The sequence below is a fragment of the Pituophis catenifer genome, unplaced genomic scaffold, assembly GCF_029215685.1.
Source record: "Pituophis catenifer annectens isolate HBS135680 unplaced genomic scaffold, rPitCat1.0.hap2 SCAF_5, whole genome shotgun sequence".
Taxonomy (NCBI): Eukaryota; Metazoa; Chordata; class Lepidosauria; order Squamata; family Colubridae; genus Pituophis; species Pituophis catenifer.
This window is the reverse complement of record NW_027256885.1, coordinates 46866627-46891684: the sequence shown is the minus strand read 5'-3', so window position 1 is coordinate 46891684 and position 25058 is coordinate 46866627.

The following is a 25058-nucleotide window of genomic DNA, read 5'->3' as shown; positions in this document are numbered from 1 at the left end:
ATAAGAGTTTCAAGATGATGCTGAAATCTGCTTTGCAATTTCTCTCCAGCTGATATTTTCCAGATGTGCAGAAGCAGAGTTTCAGGATGATTCTGAAATCTGCCTTGCAATTTCTCTCTAGGTGACATTTTCCAGATGTGCAGAAGCAGAGTTTCAAGATGATGCTGAAATCTGCCTTGCAATTTCTCTCTAGGTGACATTTTCCAGATGTGCAGAAGCAGAGTTTCAGGGTTATTTTGAAAGCTGCTTTGAAATTTTGCTCCAGATGACATTTTCCAGATGTGCAGAAGCAGAGTTTCAGGGTTGTAGTGAAATCCGCTTTGCAATTTCTCTCCAGCTGACATTTTCCAGATGTGCAGAAACAGAGTTTCAGGATGATGCTGAAATCTGCTTTGCAATTTCTCTCCACCTGACATTTTCCAGATGTGCAGAAACAGAGTTTCAAGATGATGCTGAAATCTGCTTTTCAATTTCTCTCCAGCTGACATTTTCCAGATGTGCAGAAGCAGAGTTTCAAGATGATGCTGAAATCTGCTTTTCAATTTCTCTCCAGCTGACATTTTCCAGATGTGCAGAAGCAGAGTTTCAAGATGATGCTGAAATCTGCTTTTCAATTTCTCTCCAGCTGACATTTTCCAGATGTTCAGAAGCAGAGTTTCAGGATGATGCTGAAATCTGCCTTGCAATTTCTCTCTAGGTGACATTTTCCAGATGTGCAGAAGCAGAGTTTCAGGGTTGTAGTGAAATCCGCTTTGCAATTTCTCTCCAGCTGACATTTTCCAGATGTGCAGAAGCAGAGTTTCAGGGTTATTTTGAAAGCTGCTTTGAAATTTTGCTCCAGATGACATTTTCCAGATGTGCAGAAGCAGAGTTTCAGGGTTGTAGTGAAATCCGCTTTGCAATTTCTCTCCAGCTGACATTTTCCAGATGTGCAGAAGCAGAGTTTCAAGATTATGATGCAATCTGCCTTGCAATTTCTCTCCACCTGACATTTTCCAGATGTGCAGAAGCAGAGTTTCAGGGTTGTAGTGCAATCCGCTTTGTAATTTCTCTCCAGCTGATATTTTACAGATGTGCAGAAGCAGAGTTTCAGGATGATGTTGAAATTTGCCATAGAATTTCTCTCCAGCTGAAATTTTCCAGATGTGCAGAATAAGAGTTTCAAGATGATGCTGAAATCTGCTTTGCAATTTCTCTCCAGCTGATATTTTCCAGATGTGCAGAAGCAGAGTTTCAGGATGATTCTGAAATCTGCCTTGCAATTTCTCTCTAGGTGACATTTTCCAGATGTGCAGAAGCAGAGTTTCAAGATGATGCTGAAATCTGCCTTGCAATTTCTCTCTAGGTGACATTTTCCAGATGTGCAGAAGCAGAGTTTCAGGGTTGTAGTGAAATCCGCTTTGCAATTTCTCTCCAGCTGACATTTTCCAGAAGTGCAGAAGCAGACTTTCAGGATGATGTTGAAATTTGCCATTGAATTTCTCTCCAGTTGACATTTTCCAGATGTGCAGAAGCAGAGTTTCAGGGTTGTAGTGAAATCCGCTTTGCAATTTCTCTCCAGCTGACATTTTCCAGATGTGCAGAAACAGAGTTTCAGGATGATGCTGAAATCTGCTTTTCAATTTCTCTCCAGCTGACATTTTCCAGATGTGCAGAAGCAGAGTTTCAAGATGATGCTGAAATCTGCTTTTCAATTTCTCTCCAGCTGACATTTTCCAGATGTGCAGAAGCAGAGTTTCAGGATGATGCTGAAATCCGCTTTGCAGTTTCTCTCCAGCTGACATTTTCCACATCTGCAGAAGCAGAGTTTCAGGATGATGTTGAAATTTGCCATAGAATTTCTCTCCAGTTGACATTTTCCAGATGTGCAGAATAAGAGTTTCAAGATGATGCTGAAATCTGCTTTGCAATTTCTCTCCAGCTGACATTTTCCAGATGTGCAGAAGCAGAGTTTCAGGATGATGCTGAAATTTGCCATTGAATTTCTCTCCAGTTGACATTTTCCAGATGTGCAGAAGCAGAGTTTCAGGGTTGTAGTGAAATCCGCTTTGCAATTTCTCTCCAGCTGACATTTTCCAGAAGTGCAGAAGCAGACTTTCAGGATGATGTTGAAATTTGCCATTGAATTTCTCTCCAGTTGACATTTTCCAGATGTGCAGAAGCAGAGTTTCAGGGTTGTAGTGAAATCCGCTTTGCAATTTCTCTCCAGCTGACATTTTCCAGATGTGCAGAAACAGAGTTTCAGGATGATGCTGAAATCTGCTTTTCAATTTCTCTCCAGCTGACATTTTCCAGATGTGCAGAAGCAGAGTTTCAAGATGATGCTGAAATCTGCTTTTCAATTTCTCTCCAGCTGACATTTTCCAGATGTGCAGAAGCAGAGTTTCAGGATGATGCTGAAATCCGCTTTGCAGTTTCTCTCCAGCTGACATTTTCCACATCTGCAGAAGCAGAGTTTCAGGATGATGTTGAAATTTGCCATAGAATTTCTCTCCAGTTGACATTTTCCAGATGTGCAGAATAAGAGTTTCAAGATGATGCTGAAATCTGCTTTGCAATTTCTCTCCAGCTGACATTTTCCAGATGTGCAGAAGCAGAGTTTCAGGATGATGCTGAAATTTGCCATAGAATTTCTCTCCAGTTGACATTTTCCAGATGTGCAGAATAAGAGTTTCAAGATGATGCTGAAATCTGCTTTGCAATTTCTCTCCAGCTGACATTTTCCAGATGTGCAGAAACAGAGTTTCAGGATGATGCTGAAATCTGCTTTTCAATTTCTCTCCAGCTGACATTTTCCAGATGTGCAGAAACAGAGTTTCAGGATGATGCTGAAATCTGCTTTTCAATTTCTCTCCAGCTGACATTTTCCAGATGTGCAGAAGCAGAGTTTCAAGATGATGCTGAAATCTGCTTTTCAATTTCTCTCCAGCTGACATTTTCCAGATGTGCAGAAGCAGAGTTTCAAGATGATGCTGAAATCTGCTTTTCAATTTCTCTCTAGGTGACATTTTCCAGATGTGCAGAAGCAGAGTTTCAGGGTTATTTTGAAAGCTGCTTTGAAATTTTGCTCCAGATGACATTTTCCAGATGTGCAGAAGCAGAGTTTCAGGGTTGTAGTGAAATCCGCTTTGCAATTTCTCTCCAGCTGACATTTTCCAGATGTGCAGAAGCAGAGTTTCAGGATGATGTTGAAATTTGCCATTGAATTTCTCTCCAGTTGACATTTTCCAGATGTGCAGAAGCAGAGTTTCAGGGTTGTAGTGAAATCCGCTTTGCAATTTCTCTCCAGCTGACATTTTCCAGATGTGCAGAAGCAGAGTTTCAAGATTATGATGCAATCTGCCTTGCAATTTCTCTCCACCGACATTTTCCAGATGTGCAGAAGCAGAGTTTCAGGGTTGTAGTGCAATCCGCTTTGTAATTTCTCTCCAGCTGATATTTTACAGATGTGCAGAAGCAGAGTTTCAGGATGATGTTGAAATTTGCCATAGAATTTCTCTCCAGCTGAAATTTTCCAGATGTGCAGAATAAGAGTTTCAAGATGATGCTGAAATCTGCTTTGCAATTTCTCTCCAGCTGACATTTTCCAGAAGTGCAGAAGCAGACTTTCAGGATGATGTTGAAATTTGCCATTGAATTTCTCTCCAGTTGACATTTTCCAGATGTGCAGAAACAGAGTTTCAAGATGATGCTGAAATCTACCCCTGCAATTTCTCTCCAGCTGACATTTTTCAGATGTGCAGAAACAGAGTTTCAGGATGATGCTGAAATCTGCTTTTCAATTTCTCTCCAGCTGACATTTTCCAGATGTGCAGAAGCAGAGTTTCAAGATGATGCTGAAATCTGCTTTTCAATTTCTCTCCAGCTGACACTTTCGAGATGTGCAGAAGCAGAGTTTCAGGATGATGCTGAAATCCGGTTTGCAGTTTCTCTCCAGCTGACATTTTCCACATCTGCAGAAGCAGAGTTTCAGGATGATGTTGAAATTTGCCATAGAATTTCTCTCCAGTTGACATTTTCCAGATGTGCAGAATAAGAGTTTCAAGATGATGCTGAAATCTGCTTTGCAATTTCTCTCCAGCTGACATTTTCCAGATGTGCAGAAGCAGAGTTTCAGGATGATGCTGAAATTTGCCATTGAATTTCTCTCCAGTTGACATTTTCCAGATGTGCAGAAGCAGAGTTTCAGGGTTGTAGTGAAATCCGCTTTGCAATTTCTCTCCAGCTGACATTTTCCAGATGTGCAGAAGCAGAGTTTCAGGGTTATTTTGAAAGCTGCTTTGAAATTTTGCTCCAGATGACATTTTCCAGATGTGCAGAAGCAGAGTTTCAGGGTTGTAGTGAAATCCGCTTTGCAATTTCTCTCCAGCTGACATTTTCCAGATGTGCAGAAGCAGAGTTTCAAGATTATGATGCAATCTGCCTTGCAATTTCTCTCCACCTGACATTTTCCAGATGTGCAGAAGCAGAGTTTCAGGGTTGTAGTGCAATCCGCTTTGTAATTTCTCTCCAGCTGATATTTTACAGATGTGCAGAAGCAGAGTTTCAGGATGATGTTGAAATTTGCCATAGAATTTCTCTCCAGCTGAAATTTTCCAGATGTGCAGAATAAGAGTTTCAAGATGATGCTGAAATCTGCTTTGCAATTTCTCTCCAGCTGATATTTTCCAGATGTGCAGAAGCAGAGTTTCAGGATGATTCTGAAATCTGCCTTGCAATTTCTCTCTAGGTGACATTTTCCAGATGTGCAGAAGCAGAGTTTCAAGATGATGCTGAAATCTGCCTTGCAATTTCTCTCTAGGTGACATTTTCCAGATGTGCAGAAGCAGAGTTTCAGGGTTGTAGTGAAATCCGCTTTGCAATTTCTCTCCAGCTGACATTTTCCAGAAGTGCAGAAGCAGACTTTCAGGATGATGTTGAAATTTGCCATTGAATTTCTCTCCAGTTGACATTTTCCAGATGTGCAGAAGCAGAGTTTCAGGGTTGTAGTGAAATCCGCTTTGCAATTTCTCTCCAGCTGACATTTTCCAGATGTGCAGAAACAGAGTTTCAGGATGATGCTGAAATCTGCTTTTCAATTTCTCTCCAGCTGACATTTTCCAGATGTGCAGAAGCAGAGTTTCAAGATGATGCTGAAATCTGCTTTTCAATTTCTCTCCAGCTGACATTTTCCAGATGTGCAGAAGCAGAGTTTCAGGATGATGCTGAAATCCGCTTTGCAGTTTCTCTCCAGCTGACATTTTCCACATCTGCAGAAGCAGAGTTTCAGGATGATGTTGAAATTTGCCATAGAATTTCTCTCCAGTTGACATTTTCCAGATGTGCAGAATAAGAGTTTCAAGATGATGCTGAAATCTGCTTTGCAATTTCTCTCCAGCTGACATTTTCCAGATGTGCAGAAGCAGAGTTTCAGGATGATGCTGAAATTTGCCATTGAATTTCTCTCCAGTTGACATTTTCCAGATGTGCAGAAGCAGAGTTTCAGGGTTGTAGTGAAATCCGCTTTGCAATTTCTCTCCAGCTGACATTTTCCAGAAGTGCAGAAGCAGACTTTCAGGATGATGTTGAAATTTGCCATTGAATTTCTCTCCAGTTGACATTTTCCAGATGTGCAGAAGCAGAGTTTCAGGGTTGTAGTGAAATCCGCTTTGCAATTTCTCTCCAGCTGACATTTTCCAGATGTGCAGAAACAGAGTTTCAGGATGATGCTGAAATCTGCTTTTCAATTTCTCTCCAGCTGACATTTTCCAGATGTGCAGAAGCAGAGTTTCAAGATGATGCTGAAATCTGCTTTTCAATTTCTCTCCAGCTGACATTTTCCAGATGTGCAGAAGCAGAGTTTCAGGATGATGCTGAAATCCGCTTTGCAGTTTCTCTCCAGCTGACATTTTCCACATCTGCAGAAGCAGAGTTTCAGGATGATGTTGAAATTTGCCATAGAATTTCTCTCCAGTTGACATTTTCCAGATGTGCAGAATAAGAGTTTCAAGATGATGCTGAAATCTGCTTTGCAATTTCTCTCCAGCTGACATTTTCCAGATGTGCAGAAGCAGAGTTTCAGGATGATGCTGAAATTTGCCATAGAATTTCTCTCCAGTTGACATTTTCCAGATGTGCAGAATAAGAGTTTCAAGATGATGCTGAAATCTGCTTTGCAATTTCTCTCCAGCTGACATTTTCCAGATGTGCAGAAACAGAGTTTCAGGATGATGCTGAAATCTGCTTTTCAATTTCTCTCCAGCTGACATTTTCCAGATGTGCAGAAACAGAGTTTCAGGATGATGCTGAAATCTGCTTTTCAATTTCTCTCCAGCTGACATTTTCCAGATGTGCAGAAGCAGAGTTTCAAGATGATGCTGAAATCTGCTTTTCAATTTCTCTCCAGCTGACATTTTCCAGATGTGCAGAAGCAGAGTTTCAAGATGATGCTGAAATCTGCTTTTCAATTTCTCTCTAGGTGACATTTTCCAGATGTGCAGAAGCAGAGTTTCAGGGTTATTTTGAAAGCTGCTTTGAAATTTTGCTCCAGATGACATTTTCCAGATGTGCAGAAGCAGAGTTTCAGGGTTGTAGTGAAATCCGCTTTGCAATTTCTCTCCAGCTGACATTTTCCAGATGTGCAGAAGCAGAGTTTCAGGATGATGTTGAAATTTGCCATTGAATTTCTCTCCAGTTGACATTTTCCAGATGTGCAGAAGCAGAGTTTCAGGGTTGTAGTGAAATCCGCTTTGCAATTTCTCTCCAGCTGACATTTTCCAGATGTGCAGAAGCAGAGTTTCAAGATTATGATGCAATCTGCCTTGCAATTTCTCTCCACCGACATTTTCCAGATGTGCAGAAGCAGAGTTTCAGGGTTGTAGTGCAATCCGCTTTGTAATTTCTCTCCAGCTGATATTTTACAGATGTGCAGAAGCAGAGTTTCAGGATGATGTTGAAATTTGCCATAGAATTTCTCTCCAGCTGAAATTTTCCAGATGTGCAGAATAAGAGTTTCAAGATGATGCTGAAATCTGCTTTGCAATTTCTCTCCAGCTGACATTTTCCAGAAGTGCAGAAGCAGACTTTCAGGATGATGTTGAAATTTGCCATTGAATTTCTCTCCAGTTGACATTTTCCAGATGTGCAGAAACAGAGTTTCAAGATGATGCTGAAATCTACCCCTGCAATTTCTCTCCAGCTGACATTTTTCAGATGTGCAGAAACAGAGTTTCAGGATGATGCTGAAATCTGCTTTTCAATTTCTCTCCAGCTGACATTTTCCAGATGTGCAGAAGCAGAGTTTCAAGATGATGCTGAAATCTGCTTTTCAATTTCTCTCCAGCTGACATTTTCCAGATGTGCAGAAGCAGAGTTTCAGGATGATGCTGAAATCCGGTTTGCAGTTTCTCTCCAGCTGACATTTTCCACATCTGCAGAAGCAGAGTTTCAGGATGATGTTGAAATTTGCCATAGAATTTCTCTCCAGTTGACATTTTCCAGATGTGCAGAATAAGAGTTTCAAGATGATGCTGAAATCTGCTTTGCAATTTCTCTCCAGCTGACATTTTCCAGATGTGCAGAAGCAGAGTTTCAGGATGATGCTGAAATTTGCCATTGAATTTCTCTCCAGTTGACATTTTCCAGATGTGCAGAAGCAGAGTTTCAGGGTTGTAGTGAAATCCGCTTTGCAATTTCTCTCCAGCTGACATTTTCCAGAAGTGCAGAAGCAGACTTTCAGGATGATGTTGAAATTTGCCATTGAATTTCTCTCCAGTTGACATTTTCCAGATGTGCAGAAGCAGAGTTTCAGGGTTGTAGTGAAATCCGCTTTGCAATTTCTCTCCAGCTGACATTTTCCAGATGTGCAGAAACAGAGTTTCAGGATGATGCTGAAATCTGCTTTTCAATTTCTCTCCAGCTGACATTTTCCAGATGTGCAGAAGCAGAGTTTCAAGATGATGCTGAAATCTGCTTTTCAATTTCTCTCCAGCTGACATTTTCCAGATGTGCAGAAGCAGAGTTTCAGGATGATGCTGAAATCCGCTTTGCAGTTTCTCTCCAGCTGACATTTTCCACATCTGCAGAAGCAGAGTTTCAGGATGATGTTGAAATTTGCCATAGAATTTCTCTCCAGTTGACATTTTCCAGATGTGCAGAATAAGAGTTTCAAGATGATGCTGAAATCTGCTTTGCAATTTCTCTCCAGCTGACATTTTCCAGATGTGCAGAAGCAGAGTTTCAGGATGATGCTGAAATTTGCCATAGAATTTCTCTCCAGTTGACATTTTCCAGATGTGCAGAATAAGAGTTTCAAGATGATGCTGAAATCTGCTTTGCAATTTCTCTCCAGCTGACATTTTCCAGATGTGCAGAAACAGAGTTTCAGGATGATGCTGAAATCTGCTTTTCAATTTCTCTCCAGCTGACATTTTCCAGATGTGCAGAAACAGAGTTTCAGGATGATGCTGAAATCTGCTTTTCAATTTCTCTCCAGCTGACATTTTCCAGATGTGCAGAAGCAGAGTTTCAAGATGATGCTGAAATCTGCTTTTCAATTTCTCTCCAGCTGACATTTTCCAGATGTGCAGAAGCAGAGTTTCAAGATGATGCTGAAATCTGCTTTTCAATTTCTCTCTAGGTGACATTTTCCAGATGTGCAGAAGCAGAGTTTCAGGGTTATTTTGAAAGCTGCTTTGAAATTTTGCTCCAGATGACATTTTCCAGATGTGCAGAAGCAGAGTTTCAGGGTTGTAGTGAAATCCGCTTTGCAATTTCTCTCCAGCTGACATTTTCCAGATGTGCAGAAGCAGAGTTTCAGGATGATGTTGAAATTTGCCATTGAATTTCTCTCCAGTTGACATTTTCCAGATGTGCAGAAGCAGAGTTTCAGGGTTGTAGTGAAATCCGCTTTGCAATTTCTCTCCAGCTGACATTTTCCAGATGTGCAGAAGCAGAGTTTCAAGATTATGATGCAATCTGCCTTGCAATTTCTCTCCACCGACATTTTCCAGATGTGCAGAAGCAGAGTTTCAGGGTTGTAGTGCAATCCGCTTTGTAATTTCTCTCCAGCTGATATTTTACAGATGTGCAGAAGCAGAGTTTCAGGATGATGTTGAAATTTGCCATAGAATTTCTCTCCAGCTGAAATTTTCCAGATGTGCAGAAGCAGAGTTTCAGGATGATTCTGAAATCTGCCTTGCAATTTCTCTCCAGGTGACATTTTCCAGATGTGCAGAAGCAGAATTTCAAGATGATGCTGAAATCTGCCTTGCAATTTCTCTCTAGGTGACATTTTCCAGATGTGCAGAAGCAGAGTTTCAAGATGATGCTGAAATCTGCCTTGCAATTTCTCTCTAGGTGACATTTTCCAGATGTGCAGAAGTAGAGTTTCAGGGTTATTTTGAAAGCTGCTTTGAAATTTTGCTCCAGATGACATTTTCCAGATGTGCAGAAGCAGAGTTTCAGGGTTGTAGTGAAATCCGCTTTGCAATTTCTCTCCAGCTGACATTTTCCAGATGTGCAGAAACAGAGTTTCAGGATGATGCTGAAATCTGCTTTTCAATTTCTCTCCAGCTGACATTTTCCAGATGTGCAGAAGCAGAGTTTCAAGATGATGCTGAAATCTGCTTTTCAATTTCTCTCCAGCTGACATTTTCCAGATGTGCAGAAGCAGAGTTTCAGGATGATGCTGAAATCCGCTTTGCAGTTTCTCTCCAGCTGACATTTTCCAGATGTTCAGAAGCAGAGTTTCAGGATGATGCTGAAATCTGCCTTGCAATTTCTCTCTAGGTGACATTTTCCAGATGTGCAGAAGCAGAGTTTCAGGGTTGTAGTGAAATCCGCTTTGCAATTTCTCTCCAGCTGACATTTTCCAGATGTGCAGAAGCAGAGTTTCAGGGTTATTTTGAAAGCTGCTTTGAAATTTCTCTCCAGCTGACATTTTCCAGATGTGCAGAAGCAGAGTTTCAGGGTTGTAGTGAAATCCGCTTTGCAATTTCTCTCCAGCTGACATTTTCCAGATGTGCAGAAGCAGAGTTTCAAGATTATGATGCAATCTGCCTTGCAATTTCTCTCCACCTGACATTTTCCAGATGTGCAGAAGCAGAGTTTCAGGGTTGTAGTGCAATCCGCTTTGTAATTTCTCTCCAGCTGATATTTTACAGATGTGCAGAAGCAGAGTTTCAGGATGATGTTGAAATTTGCCATAGAATTTCTCTCCAGCTGAAATTTTCCAGATGTGCAGAATAAGAGTTTCAAGATGATGCTGAAATCTGCTTTGCAATTTCTCTCCAGCTGATATTTTCCAGATGTGCAGAAGCAGAGTTTCAGGATGATGCTGAAATCTGCCTTGCAATTTCTCTCTAGGTGACATTTTCCAGATGTGCAGAAGCAGACTTTCAGGATGATGTTGAAATTTGCCATTGAATTTCTCTCCAGTTGACATTTTCCAGATGTGCAGAAGCAGAGTTTCAGGGTTGTAGTGAAATCCGCTTTGCAATTTCTCTCCAGCTGACATTTTCCTGAAGTGCAGAAGCAGACTTTCAGGATGATGTTGAAATTTGCCATTGAATTTCTCTCCAGTTGACATTTTCCAGATGTGCAGAAGCAGAGTTTCAAGATGATGCTGAAATCTACCCCTGCAATTTCTCTCCAGCTGACATTTTCCAGATGTGCAGAAACAGAGTTTCAGGATGATGCTGAAATCTGCTTTTCAATTTCTCTCCAGCTGACATTTTCCAGATGTGCAGAAGCAGAGTTTCAAGATGATGCTGAAATCTGCTTTTCAATTTCTCTCCAGCTGACATTTTCCAGATGTGCAGAAGCAGAGTTTCAGGGTTATTTTGAAAGCTGCTTTGAAATTTTGCTCCAGATGACATTTTCCAGATGTGCAGAAGCAGAGTTTCAGGGTTGTAGTGAAATCCGCTTTGCAATTTCTCTCCAGCTGACATTTTCCAGATGTGCAGAAGCAGAGTTTCAGGGTTATTTTGAAAGCTGCTTTGAAATTTTGCTCCAGATGACATTTTCCAGATGTGCAGAAGCAGAGTTTCAGGGTTGTAGTGAAATCCGCTTTGCAATTTCTCTCCAGCTGACATTTTCCAGATGTTCAGAAGCAGAGTTTCAGGATGATGCTGAAATCTGCCTTGCAATTTCTCTCTAGGTGACATTTTCCAGATGTGCAGAAGCAGAGTTTCAGGGTTATTTTGAAAGCTGCTTTGAAATTTTGCTCCAGATGACATTTTCCAGATGTGCAGAAGCAGAGTTTCAGGGTTATTTTGAAAGCTGCTTTGAAATTTTGCTCCAGATGACATTTTCCAGATGTGCAGAAGCAGAGTTTCAGGGTTGTAGTGAAATCCGCTTTGCAATTTCTCTCCAGCTGACATTTTCCAGATGTGCAGAAGCAGAGTTTCAGGATGATGTTGAAATTTGCCATTGAATTTCTCTCCAGTTGACATTTTCCAGATGTGCAGAAGCAGAGTTTCAGGGTTGTAGTGAAATCCGCTTTGCAATTTCTCTCCAGCTGATATTTTACAGATGTGCAGAAGCAGAGTTTCAAGATTATGATGCAATCTGCCTTGCAATTTCTCTCCACCTGACATTTTCCAGATGTGCAGAAGCAGAGTTTCAGGATGATGTTGAAATTTGCCATAGAATTTCTCTCCAGCTGAAATTTTCCAGATGTGCAGAATAAGAGTTTCAAGATGATGCTGAAATCTGCTTTGCAATTTCTCTCCAGCTGATATTTTCCAGATGTGCAGAAGCAGAGTTTCAGGATGATTCTGAAATCTGCCTTGCAATTTCTCTCTAGGTGACATTTTCCAGATGTGCAGAAGCAGAGTTTCAAGATGATGCTGAAATCTGCCTTGCAATTTCTCTCTAGGTGACATTTTCCAGATGTTCAGAAGCAGAGTTTCAGGGTTATTTTGAAAGCTGCTTTGAAATTTTGCTCCAGATGACATTTTCCAGATGTGCAGAAGCAGAGTTTCAGGGTTGTAGTGAAATCCGCTTTGCAATTTCTCTCCAGCTGACATTTTCCAGATGTGCAGAAGCAGAGTTTCAGGGTTATTTTGAAAGCTGCTTTGAAATTTTGCTCCAGATGACATTTTCCAGATGTGCAGAAGCAGAGTTTCAGGGTTGTAGTGAAATCCGCTTTGCAATTTCTCTCCAGCTGACATTTTCCAGATGTTCAGAAGCAGAGTTTCAGGATGATGCTGAAATCTGCCTTGCAATTTCTCTCTAGGTGACATTTTCCAGATGTGCAGAAGCAGAGTTTCAGGGTTATTTTGAAAGCTGCTTTGAAATTTTGCTCCAGATGACATTTTCCAGATGTGCAGAAGCAGAGTTTCAGGGTTATTTTGAAAGCTGCTTTGAAATTTTGCTCCAGATGACATTTTCCAGATGTGCAGAAGCAGAGTTTCAGGGTTGTAGTGAAATCCGCTTTGCAATTTCTCTCCAGCTGACATTTTCCAGATGTGCAGAAGCAGAGTTTCAGGATGATGTTGAAATTTGCCATTGAATTTCTCTCCAGTTGACATTTTCCAGATGTGCAGAAGCAGAGTTTCAGGGTTGTAGTGAAATCCGCTTTGCAATTTCTCTCCAGCTGATATTTTACAGATGTGCAGAAGCAGAGTTTCAAGATTATGATGCAATCTGCCTTGCAATTTCTCTCCACCTGACATTTTCCAGATGTGCAGAAGCAGAGTTTCAGGGTTGTAGTGCAATCCGCTTTGTAATTTCTCTCCAGCTGATATTTTACAGATGTGCAGAAGCAGAGTTTCAGGATGATGTTGAAATTTGCCATAGAATTTCTCTCCAGCTGAAATTTTCCAGATGTGCAGAATAAGAGTTTCAAGATGATGCTGAAATCTGCTTTGCAATTTCTCTCCAGCTGATATTTTCCAGATGTGCAGAAGCAGAGTTTCAGGATGATTCTGAAATCTGCCTTGCAATTTCTCTCTAGGTGACATTTTCCAGATGTGCAGAAGCAGAGTTTCAAGATGATGCTGAAATCTGCCTTGCAATTTCTCTCTAGGTGACATTTTCCAGATGTGCAGAAGCAGAGTTTCAGGGTTATTTTGAAAGCTGCTTTGAAATTTTGCTCCAGATGACATTTTCCAGATGTGCAGAAGCAGAGTTTCAGGGTTGTAGTGAAATCCGCTTTGCAATTTCTCTCCAGCTGACATTTTCCAGATGTGCAGAAACAGAGTTTCAGGATGATGCTGAAATCTGCTTTGCAATTTCTCTCCACCTGACATTTTCCAGATGTGCAGAAACAGAGTTTCAGGATGATGCTGAAATCTGCTTTGCAATTTCTCTCCAGCTGACATTTTCCAGATGTGCAGAAACAGAGTTTCAAGATGATGCTGAAATCTGCTTTTCAATTTCTCGCCAGCTGACATTTTCCAGATGTGCAGAAGCAGAGTTTCAAGATGATGCTGAAATCTGCTTTTCAATTTCTCTCCAGCTGACATTTTCCAGATGTGCAGAAGCAGAGTTTCAAGATGATGCTGAAATCTGCTTTTCAATTTCTCTCCAGCTGACATTTTCCAGATGTTCAGAAGCAGAGTTTCAGGATGATGCTGAAATCTGCCTTGCAATTTCTCTCTAGGTGACATTTTCCAGATGTGCAGAAGCAGAGTTTCAGGGTTGTAGTGAAATCCGCTTTGCAATTTCTCTCCAGCTGACATTTTCCAGATGTGCAGAAGCAGAGTTTCAGGGTTATTTTGAAAGCTGCTTTGAAATTTTGCTCCAGATGACATTTTCCAGATGTGCAGAAGCAGAGTTTCAGGGTTGTAGTGAAATCCGCTTTGCAATTTCTCTCCAGCTGACATTTTCCAGATGTGCAGAAGCAGAGTTTCAAGATTATGATGCAATCTGCCTTGCAATTTCTCTCCACCTGACATTTTCCAGATGTGCAGAAGCAGAGTTTCAGGGTTGTAGTGCAATCCGCTTTGTAATTTCTCTCCAGCTGATATTTTACAGATGTGCAGAAGCAGAGTTTCAGGATGATGTTGAAATTTGCCATAGAATTTCTCTCCAGCTGAAATTTTCCAGATGTGCAGAATAAGAGTTTCAAGATGATGCTGAAATCTGCTTTGCAATTTCTCTCCAGCTGATATTTTCCAGATGTGCAGAAGCAGAGTTTCAGGATGATGCTGAAATCTGCCTTGCAATTTCTCTCTAGGTGACATTTTCCAGATGTGCAGAAGCAGAGTTTCAAGATGATGCTGAAATCTGCCTTGCAATTTCTCTCTAGGTGACATTTTCCAGATGTGCAGAAGCAGAGTTTCAGGGTTGTAGTGAAATCCGCTTTGCAATTTCTCTCCAGCTGACATTTTCCAGATGTGCAGAAGCAGAGTTTCAGGATGATGCTGAAATCCGCTTTGCAGTTTCTCTCCAGCTGACATTTTCCACATCTGCAGAAGCAGAGTTTCAGGATGATGTTGAAATTTGCCATAGAATTTCTCTCCAGTTGACATTTTCCAGATGTGCAGAATAAGAGTTTCAAGATGATGCTAAAATCTGCTTTGCAATTTCTCTCCAGCTGACATTTTCCAGATGTGCAGAAGCAGAGTTTCAGGATGATGCTGAAATTTGCCATAGAATTTCTCTCCAGTTGACATTTTCCAGATGTGCAGAATAAGAGTTTCAAGATGATGCTGAAATCTGCTTTGCAATTTCTCTCCAGCTGACATTTTCCAGATGTGCAGAAGCAGAGTTTCAAGATGATGCTGAAATCTGCTTTTCAATTTCTCTCCAGCTGACATTTTCCAGATGTGCAGAAGCAGAGTTTCAAGATGATGCTGAAATCTGCTTTTCAATTTCTCTCTAGGTGACATTTTCCAGATGTGCAGAAGCAGAGTTTCAGGGTTATTTTGAAAGCTGCTTTGAAATTTTGCTCCAGATGACATTTTCCAGATGTGCAGAAGCAGAGTTTCAGGGTTGTAGTGAAATCCGCTTTGCAATTTCTCTCCAGCTGACATTTTCCAGATGTGCAGAAGCAGAGTTTCAGGATGATGTTGAAATTTGCCATTGAATTTCTCTCCAGTTGACATTTTCCAGATGTGCAGAAGAAGAGTTTCAGGGTTGTAGTGAAATCCGCTTTGCAATTTCTCTCCAGCTGACATTTTCCAGATGTGCAGAAGCAGAGTTTCAAGATTATGATGCAATCTGCCTTGCAATTTCTCTCCACCTGACATTTTCCAGATGTGCAGAAGCAGAGTTTCAGGGTTGTAGTGCAATCCGCTTTGTAATTTCTCTCCAGCTGATATTTTACAGATGTGCAGAAGCAGAGTTTCAGGATGATGCTGAAATCTGCTTTGCAATTTCTCTCCAGCTGATATTTTCCAGATGTGCAGAAGCAGAGTTTCAGGATGATTCTGAAATCTGCCTTGCAATTTCTCTCTAGGTGACATTTTCCAGATGTGCAGAAGCAGAGTTTCAAGATGATGCTGAAATCTGCCTTGCAATTTCTCTCTAGGTGACATTTTCCAGATGTGCAGAAGCAGAGTTTCAGGGTTGTAGTGAAATCCGCTTTGCAATTTCTCTCCAGCTGACATTTTCCAGATGTGCAGAAACAGAGTTTCAGGATGATGCTGAAATCTGCTTTTCAATTTCTCTCCAGCTGACATTTTCCAGATGTGCAGAAGCAGAGTTTCAAGATGATGCTGAAATCTGCTTTTCAATTTCTCTCCAGCTGACATTTTCCAGATGTGCAGAAGCAGAGTTTCAGGATGATGCTGAAATCCGCTTTGCAGTTTCTCTCCAGCTGACATTTTCCACATCTGCAGAAGCAGAGTTTCAGGATGATGTTGAAATTTGCCATAGAATTTCTCTCCAGTTGACATTTTCCAGATGTGCAGAATTAGAGTTTCAAGATGATGCTAAAATCTGCTTTGCAATTTCTCTCCAGCTGACATTTTCCAGATGTGCAGAAGCAGAGTTTCAGGATGATGCTGAAATCCGCTTTGCAGTTTCTCTCCAGCTGACATTTTCCACATCTGCAGAAGCAGAGTTTCAGGATGATGTTGAAATTTGCCATAGAATTTCTCTCCAGTTGACATTTTCCAGATGTGCAGAATAAGAGTTTCAAGATGATGCTGAAATCTGCTTTGCAATTTCTCTCCAGCTGACATTTTCCAGATGTGCAGAAGCAGAGTTTCAGGATGATGCTGAAATTTGCCATTGAATTTCTCTCCAGTTGACATTTTCCAGATGTGCAGAAGCAGAGTTTCAGGGTTGTAGTGAAATCCGCTTTGCAATTTCTCTCCAGCTGACATTTTCCAGAAGTGCAGAAGCAGACTTTCAGGATGATGTTGAAATTTGCCATTGAATTTCTCTCCAGTTGACATTTTCCAGATGTGCAGAAGCAGAGTTTCAGGGTTGTAGTGAAATCCGCTTTGCAATTTCTCTCCAGCTGACATTTTCCAGATGTGCAGAAACAGAGTTTCAGGATGATGCTGAAATCTGCTTTTCAATTTCTCTCCAGCTGACATTTTCCAGATGTGCAGAAGCAGAGTTTCAAGATGATGCTGAAATCTGCTTTTCAATTTCTCTCCAGCTGACATTTTCCAGATGTGCAGAAGCAGAGTTTCAGGATGATGCTGAAATCCGCTTTGCAGTTTCTCTCCAGCTGACATTTTCCACATCTGCAGAAGCAGAGTTTCAGGATGATGTTGAAATTTGCCATAGAATTTCTCTCCAGTTGACATTTTCCAGATGTGCAGAATAAGAGTTTCAAGATGATGCTGAAATCTGCTTTGCAATTTCTCTCCAGCTGACATTTTCCAGATGTGCAGAAGCAGAGTTTCAGGATGATGCTGAAATTTGCCATAGAATTTCTCTCCAGTTGACATTTTCCAGATGTGCAGAATAAGAGTTTCAAGATGATGCTGAAATCTGCTTTTCAATTTCTCTCCAGCTGACATTTTCCAGATGTGCAGAAACAGAGTTTCAGGATGATGCTGAAATCTGCTTTTCAATTTCTCTCCAGCTGACATTTTCCAGATGTGCAGAAGCAGAGTTTCAAGATGATGCTGAAATCTGCTTTTCAATTTCTCTCCAGCTGACATTTTCCAGATGTGCAGAAGCAGAGTTTCAAGATGATGCTGAAATCTGCTTTTCAATTTCTCTCTAGGTGACATTTTCCAGATGTGCAGAAGCAGAGTTTCAGGGTTATTTTGAAAGCTGCTTTGAAATTTTGCTCCAGATGACATTTTCCAGATGTGCAGAAGCAGAGTTTCAGGGTTGTAGTGAAATCCGCTTTGCAATTTCTCTCCAGCTGACATTTTCCAGATGTGCAGAAGCAGAGTTTCAGGATGATGTTGAAATTTGCCATTGAATTTCTCTCCAGTTGACATTTTCCAGATGTGCAGAAGCAGAGTTTCAGGGTTGTAGTGAAATCCGCTTTGCAATTTCTCTCCAGCTGACATTTTCCAGATGTGCAGAAGCAGAGTTTCAAGATTATGATGCAATCTGCCTTGCAATTTCTCTCCACCGACATTTTCCAGATGTGCAGAAGCAGAGTTTCAGGGTTGTAGTGCAATCCGCTTTGTAATTTCTCTCCAGCTGATATTTTACAGATGTGCAGAAGCAGAGTTTCAGGATGATGTTGAAATTTGCCATAGAATTTCTCTCCAGCTGAAATTTTCCAGATGTGCAGAAGCAGAGTTTCAGGATGATTCTGAAATCTGCCTTGCAATTTCTCTCCAGGTGACATTTTCCAGATGTGCAGAAGCAGAATTTCAAGATGATGCTGAAATCTGCCTTGCAATTTCTCTCTAGGTGACATTTTCCAGATGTGCAGAAGCAGAGTTTCAAGATGATGCTGAAATCTGCCTTGCAATTTCTCTCTAGGTGACATTTTCCAGATGTGCAGAAGTAGAGTTTCAGGGTTATTTTGAAAGCTGCTTTGAAATTTTGCTCCAGATGACATTTTCCAGATGTGCAGAAGCAGAGTTTCAGGGTTGTAGTGAAATCCGCTTTGCAATTTCTCTCCAGCTGACATTTTCCAGATGTGCAGAAACAGAGTTTCAGGATGATGCTGAAATCTGCTTTTCAATTTCTCTCCAGCTGACATTTTCCAGATGTGCAGAAGCAGAGTTTCAAGATGATGCTGAAATCTGCTTTTCAATTTCTCTCCAGCTGACATTTTCCAGATGTGCAGAAGCAGAGTTTCAGGATGATGCTGAAATCCGCTTTGCAGTTTCTCTCCAGCTGACATTTTCCAGATGTTCAGAAGCAGAGTTTCAGGATGATGCTGAAATCTGCCTTGCAATTTCTCTCTAGGTGACATTTTCCAGATGTGCAGAAGCAGAGTTTCAGGGTTGTAGTGAAATCCGCTTTGCAATTTCTCTCCAGCTGACATTTTCCAGATGTGCAGAAGCAGAGTTTCAGGGTTATTTTGAAAGCTGCTTTGAAATTTCTCTCCAGCTGACATTTTCCAGATGTGCAGAAGCAGAGTTTCAGGGTTGTAGTGAAATCCGCTTTGCAATTTCTCTCCAGCTGACATTTTCCAGATGTGCAGAAGCAGAGTTTCAAGATTATGATGCAATCTGCCTTGCAATTTCTCTCCACCTGACATTTTCCAGATGTGCAGAAGCAGAGTTTCAGGGTTGTAGTGCAATCCGCTTTGTAATTTCTCTCCAGCTGATATTTTACAGATGTGCAGAAGCAGAGTTTCAGGATGATGTTGAAATTTGCCATAGAATTTCTCTCCAGCTGAAATTTTCCAGATGTGCAGAATAAGAGTTTCAAGATGATGCTGAAATCTGCTTTGCAATTTCTCTCCAGCTGATATTTTCCAGATGTGCAGAAGCAGAGTTTCAGGATGATGCTGAAATCTGCCTTGCAATTTCTCTCTAGGTGACATTTTCCAGATGTGCAGAAGCAGACTTTCAGGATGATGTTGAAATTTGCCATTGAATTTCTCTCCAGTTGACATTTTCCAGATGTGCAGAAGCAGAGTTTCAGGGTTGTAGTGAAATCCGCTTTGCAATTTCTCTCCAGCTGACATTTTCCTGAAGTGCAGAAGCAGACTTTCAGGATGATGTTGAAATTTGCCATTGAATTTCTCTCCAGTTGACATTTTCCAGATGTGCAGAAGCAGAGTTTCAAGATGATGCTGAAATCTACCCCTGCAATTTCTCTCCAGCTGACATTTTCCAGATGTGCAGAAACAGAGTTTCAGGATGATGCTGAAATCTGCTTTTCAATTTCTCTCCAGCTGACATTTTCCAGATGTGCAGAAGCAGAGTTTCAAGATGATGCTGAAATCTGCTTTTCAATTTCTCTCCAGCTGACATTTTCCAGATGTGCAGAAGCAGAGTTTCAGGGTTATTTTGAAAGCTGCTTTGAAATTTTGCTCCAGATGACATTTTCCAGATGTGCAGAAGCAGAGTTTCAGGGTTGTAGTGAAATCCGCTTTGCAATTTCTCTCCAGCTGACATTTTCCAGATGTGCAGAAGCAGAGTTTCAGGGTTATTTTGAAAGCTGCTTTGAAATTTTGCTCCAGATGACATTTTCCAGATGTGCAGAAGCAGAGTTTCAGGGTTGTAGTGAAATCCGCTTTGCAATTTCTCTCCAGCTGACATTTTCCAGATGTTCAGAAGCAGAGTTTCAGGATGATGCTGAAATCTGCCTTGCAATTTCTCTCTAGGTGACATTTTCCAGATGTGCAGAAGCAGAGTTTCAGGGTTATTTTGAAAGCTGCTTTGAAATTTTGCTCCAGATGACATTTTCCAGATGTGCAGAAGCAGAGTTTCAGGGTTATTTTGAAAGCTGCTTTGAAATTTTGCCCCAGATGACATTTTCCAGATGTGCAGAAGCAGAGTTTCAGGGTTGTAGTGAAATCCGCTTTGCAATTTCTCTCCAGCTGACATTTTCCAGATGTGCAGAAGCAGAGTTTCAGGATGATGTTGAAATTTGCCATTGAATTTCTCTCCAGTTGACATTTTCCAGATGTGCAGAAGCAGAGTTTCAGGGTTGTAGTGAAATCCGCTTTGCAATTTCTCTCCAGCTGATATTTTACAGATGTGCAGAAGCAGAGTTTCAAGATTATGATGCAATCTGCCTTGCAATTTCTCTCCACCTGACATTTTCCAGATGTGCAGAAGCAGAGTTTCAGGATGATGTTGAAATTTGCCATAGAATTTCTCTCCAGCTGAAATTTTCCAGATGTGCAGAATAAGAGTTTCAAGATGATGCTGAAATCTGCTTTGCAATTTCTCTCCAGCTGATATTTTCCAGATGTGCAGAAGCAGAGTTTCAGGATGATTCTGAAATCTGCCTTGCAATTTCTCTCTAGGTGACATTTTCCAGATGTGCAGAAGCAGAGTTTCAAGATGATGCTGAAATCTGCCTTGCAATTTCTCTCTAGGTGACATTTTCCAGATGTTCAGAAGCAGAGTTTCAGGGTTATTTTGAAAGCTGCTTTGAAATTTTGCTCCAGATGACATTTTCCAGATGTGCAGAAGCAGAGTTTCAGGGTTGTAGTGAAATCCGCTTTGCAATTTCTCTCCAGCTGACATTTTCCAGATGTGCAGAAGCAGAGTTTCAGGGTTATTTTGAAAGCTGCTTTGAAATTTTGCTCCAGATGACATTTTCCAGATGTGCAGAAGCAGAGTTTCAGGGTTGTAGTGAAATCCGCTTTGCAATTTCTCTCCAGCTGACATTTTCCAGATGTTCAGAAGCAGAGTTTCAGGATGATGCTGAAATCTGCCTTGCAATTTCTCTCTAGGTGACATTTTCCAGATGTGCAGAAGCAGAGTTTCAGGGTTATTTTGAAAGCTGCTTTGAAATTTTGCTCCAGATGACATTTTCCAGATGTGCAGAAGCAGAGTTTCAGGGTTATTTTGAAAGCTGCTTTGAAATTTTGCTCCAGATGACATTTTCCAGATGTGCAGAAGCAGAGTTTCAGGGTTGTAGTGAAATCCGCTTTGCAATTTCTCTCCAGCTGACATTTTCCAGATGTGCAGAAGCAGAGTTTCAGGATGATGTTGAAATTTGCCATTGAATTTCTCTCCAGTTGACATTTTCCAGATGTGCAGAAGCAGAGTTTCAGGGTTGTAGTGAAATCCGCTTTGCAATTTCTCTCCAGCTGATATTTTACAGATGTGCAGAAGCAGAGTTTCAAGATTATGATGCAATCTGCCTTGCAATTTCTCTCCACCTGACATTTTCCAGATGTGCAGAAGCAGAGTTTCAGGGTTGTAGTGCAATCCGCTTTGTAATTTCTCTCCAGCTGATATTTTACAGATGTGCAGAAGCAGAGTTTCAGGATGATGTTGAAATTTGCCATAGAATTTCTCTCCAGCTGAAATTTTCCAGATGTGCAGAATAAGAGTTTCAAGATGATGCTGAAATCTGCTTTGCAATTTCTCTCCAGCTGATATTTTCCAGATGTGCAGAAGCAGAGTTTCAGGATGATTCTGAAATCTGCCTTGCAATTTCTCTCTAGGTGACATTTTCCAGATGTGCAGAAGCAGAGTTTCAAGATGATGCTGAAATCTGCCTTGCAATTTCTCTCTAGGTGACATTTTCCAGATGTGCAGAAGCAGAGTTTCAGGGTTATTTTGAAAGCTGCTTTGAAATTTTGCTCCAGATGACATTTTCCAGATGTGCAGAAGCAGAGTTTCAGGGTTGTAGTGAAATCCGCTTTGCAATTTCTCTCCAGCTGACATTTTCCAGATGTGCAGAAGCAGAGTTTCAGGATGATGTTGAAATTTGCCATTGAATTTCTCTCCAGTTGACATTTTCCAGATGTGCAGAAGAAGAGTTTCAGGGTTGTAGTGAAATCCGCTTTGCAATTTCTCTCCAGCTGACATTTTCCAGATGTGCAGAAGCAGAGTTTCAAGATTATGATGCAATCTGCCTTGCAATTTCTCTCCACCTGACATTTTCCAGATGTGCAGAAGCAGAGTTTCAGGGTTGTAGTGCAATCCGCTTTGTAATTTCTCTCCAGCTGATATTTTACAGATGTGCAGAAGCAGAGTTTCAGGATGATGCTGAAATCTGCTTTGCAATTTCTCTCCAGCTGATATTTTCCAGATGTGCAGAAGCAGAGTTTCAGGATGATTCTGAAATCTGCCTTGCAATTTCTCTCTAGGTGACATTTTCCAGATGTGCAGAAGCAGAGTTTCAAGATGATGCTGAAATCTGCCTTGCAATTTCTCTCTAGGTGACATTTTCCAGATGTGCAGAAGCAGAGTTTCAGGGTTGTAGTGAAATCCGCTTTGCAATTTCTCTCCAGCTGACATTTTCCAGATGTGCAGAAACAGAGTTTCAGGATGATGCTGAAATCTGCTTTTCAATTTCTCTCCAGCTGACATTTTCCAGATGTGCAGAAGCAGAGTTTCAAGATGATGCTGAAATCTGCTTTTCAATTTCTCTCCAGCTGACATTTTCCAGATGTGCAGAAGCAGAGTTTCAGGATGATGCTGAAATCTGCTTTGCAATTTCTCTCCACCTGACATTTTCCAGATGTGCAGAAACAGAGTTTCAGGATGATGCTGAAATCTGCTTTGCAATTTCTCTCCAGCTGACATTTTCCAGATGTGCAGAAACAGAGTTTCAAGATGATGCTGAAATCTGCTTTTCAATTTCTCGCCAGCTGACATTTTCCAGATGTGCAGAAGCAGAGTTTCAAGATGATGCTGAAATCTGCTTTTCAATTTCTCTCCAGCTGACATTTTCCAGATGTGCAGAAGCAGAGTTTCAAGATGATGCTGAAATCTGCTTTTCAATTTCTCTCCAGCTGACATTTTCCAGATGTTCAGAAGCAGAGTTTCAGGATGATGCTGAAATCTGCCTTGCAATTTCTCTCTAGGTGACATTTTCCAGATGTGCAGAAGCAGAGTTTCAGGGTTGTAGTGAAATCCGCTTTGCAATTTCTCTCCAGCTGACATTTTCCAGATGTGCAGAAGCAGAGTTTCAGGGTTATTTTGAAAGCTGCTTTGAAATTTTGCTCCAGATGACATTTTCCAGATGTGCAGAAGCAGAGTTTCAGGGTTGTAGTGAAATCCGCTTTGCAATTTCTCTCCAGCTGACATTTTCCAGATGTGCAGAAGCAGAGTTTCAAGATTATGATGCAATCTGCCTTGCAATTTCTCTCCACCTGACATTTTCCAGATGTGCAGAAGCAGAGTTTCAGGGTTGTAGTGCAATCCGCTTTGTAATTTCTCTCCAGCTGATATTTTACAGATGTGCAGAAGCAGAGTTTCAGGATGATGTTGAAATTTGCCATAGAATTTCTCTCCAGCTGAAATTTTCCAGATGTGCAGAATAAGAGTTTCAAGATGATGCTGAAATCTGCTTTGCAATTTCTCTCCAGCTGATATTTTCCAGATGTGCAGAAGCAGAGTTTCAGGATGATGCTGAAATCTGCCTTGCAATTTCTCTCTAGGTGACATTTTCCAGATGTGCAGAAGCAGAGTTTCAAGATGATGCTGAAATCTGCCTTGCAATTTCTCTCTAGGTGACATTTTCCAGATGTGCAGAAGCAGAGTTTCAGGGTTGTAGTGAAATCCGCTTTGCAATTTCTCTCCAGCTGACATTTTCCAGATGTGCAGAAGCAGAGTTTCAGGATGATGCTGAAATCCGCTTTGCAGTTTCTCTCCAGCTGACATTTTCCACATCTGCAGAAGCAGAGTTTCAGGATGATGTTGAAATTTGCCATAGAATTTCTCTCCAGTTGACATTTTCCAGATGTGCAGAATAAGAGTTTCAAGATGATGCTAAAATCTGCTTTGCAATTTCTCTCCAGCTGACATTTTCCAGATGTGCAGAAGCAGAGTTTCAGGATGATGCTGAAATTTGCCATAGAATTTCTCTCCAGTTGACATTTTCCAGATGTGCAGAATAAGAGTTTCAAGATGATGCTGAAATCTGCTTTGCAATTTCTCTCCAGCTGACATTTTCCAGATGTGCAGAAACAGAGTTTCAGGATGATGCTGAAATCTGCTTTTCAATTTCTCTCCAGCTGACATTTTCCAGATGTGCAGAAACAGAGTTTCAGGATGATGCTGAAATCTGCTTTTCAATTTCTCTCCAGCTGACATTTTCCAGATGTGCAGAAGCAGAGTTTCAAGATGATGCTGAAATCTGCTTTTCAATTTCTCTCCAGCTGACATTTTCCAGATGTGCAGAAGCAGAGTTTCAAGATGATGCTGAAATCTGCTTTTCAATTTCTCTCTAGGTGACATTTTCCAGATGTGCAGAAGCAGAGTTTCAGGGTTATTTTGAAAGCTGCTTTGAAATTTTGCTCCAGATGACATTTTCCAGATGTGCAGAAGCAGAGTTTCAGGGTTGTAGTGAAATCCGCTTTGCAATTTCTCTCCAGCTGACATTTTCCAGATGTGCAGAAGCAGAGTTTCAGGATGATGTTGAAATTTGCCATTGAATTTCTCTCCAGTTGACATTTTCCAGATGTGCAGAAGAAGAGTTTCAGGGTTGTAGTGAAATCCGCTTTGCAATTTCTCTCCAGCTGACATTTTCCAGATGTGCAGAAGCAGAGTTTCAAGATTATGATGCAATCTGCCTTGCAATTTCTCTCCACCTGACATTTTCCAGATGTGCAGAAGCAGAGTTTCAGGGTTGTAGTGCAATCCGCTTTGTAATTTCTCTCCAGCTGATATTTTACAGATGTGCAGAAGCAGAGTTTCAGGATGATGCTGAAATCTGCTTTGCAATTTCTCTCCAGCTGATATTTTCCAGATGTGCAGAAGCAGAGTTTCAGGATGATTCTGAAATCTGCCTTGCAATTTCTCTCTAGGTGACATTTTCCAGATGTGCAGAAGCAGAGTTTCAAGATGATGCTGAAATCTGCCTTGCAATTTCTCTCTAGGTGACATTTTCCAGATGTGCAGAAGCAGAGTTTCAGGGTTGTAGTGAAATCCGCTTTGCAATTTCTCTCCAGCTGACATTTTCCAGATGTGCAGAAACAGAGTTTCAGGATGATGCTGAAATCTGCTTTTCAATTTCTCTCCAGCTGACATTTTCCAGATGTGCAGAAGCAGAGTTTCAAGATGATGCTGAAATCTGCTTTTCAATTTCTCTCCAGCTGACATTTTCCAGATGTGCAGAAG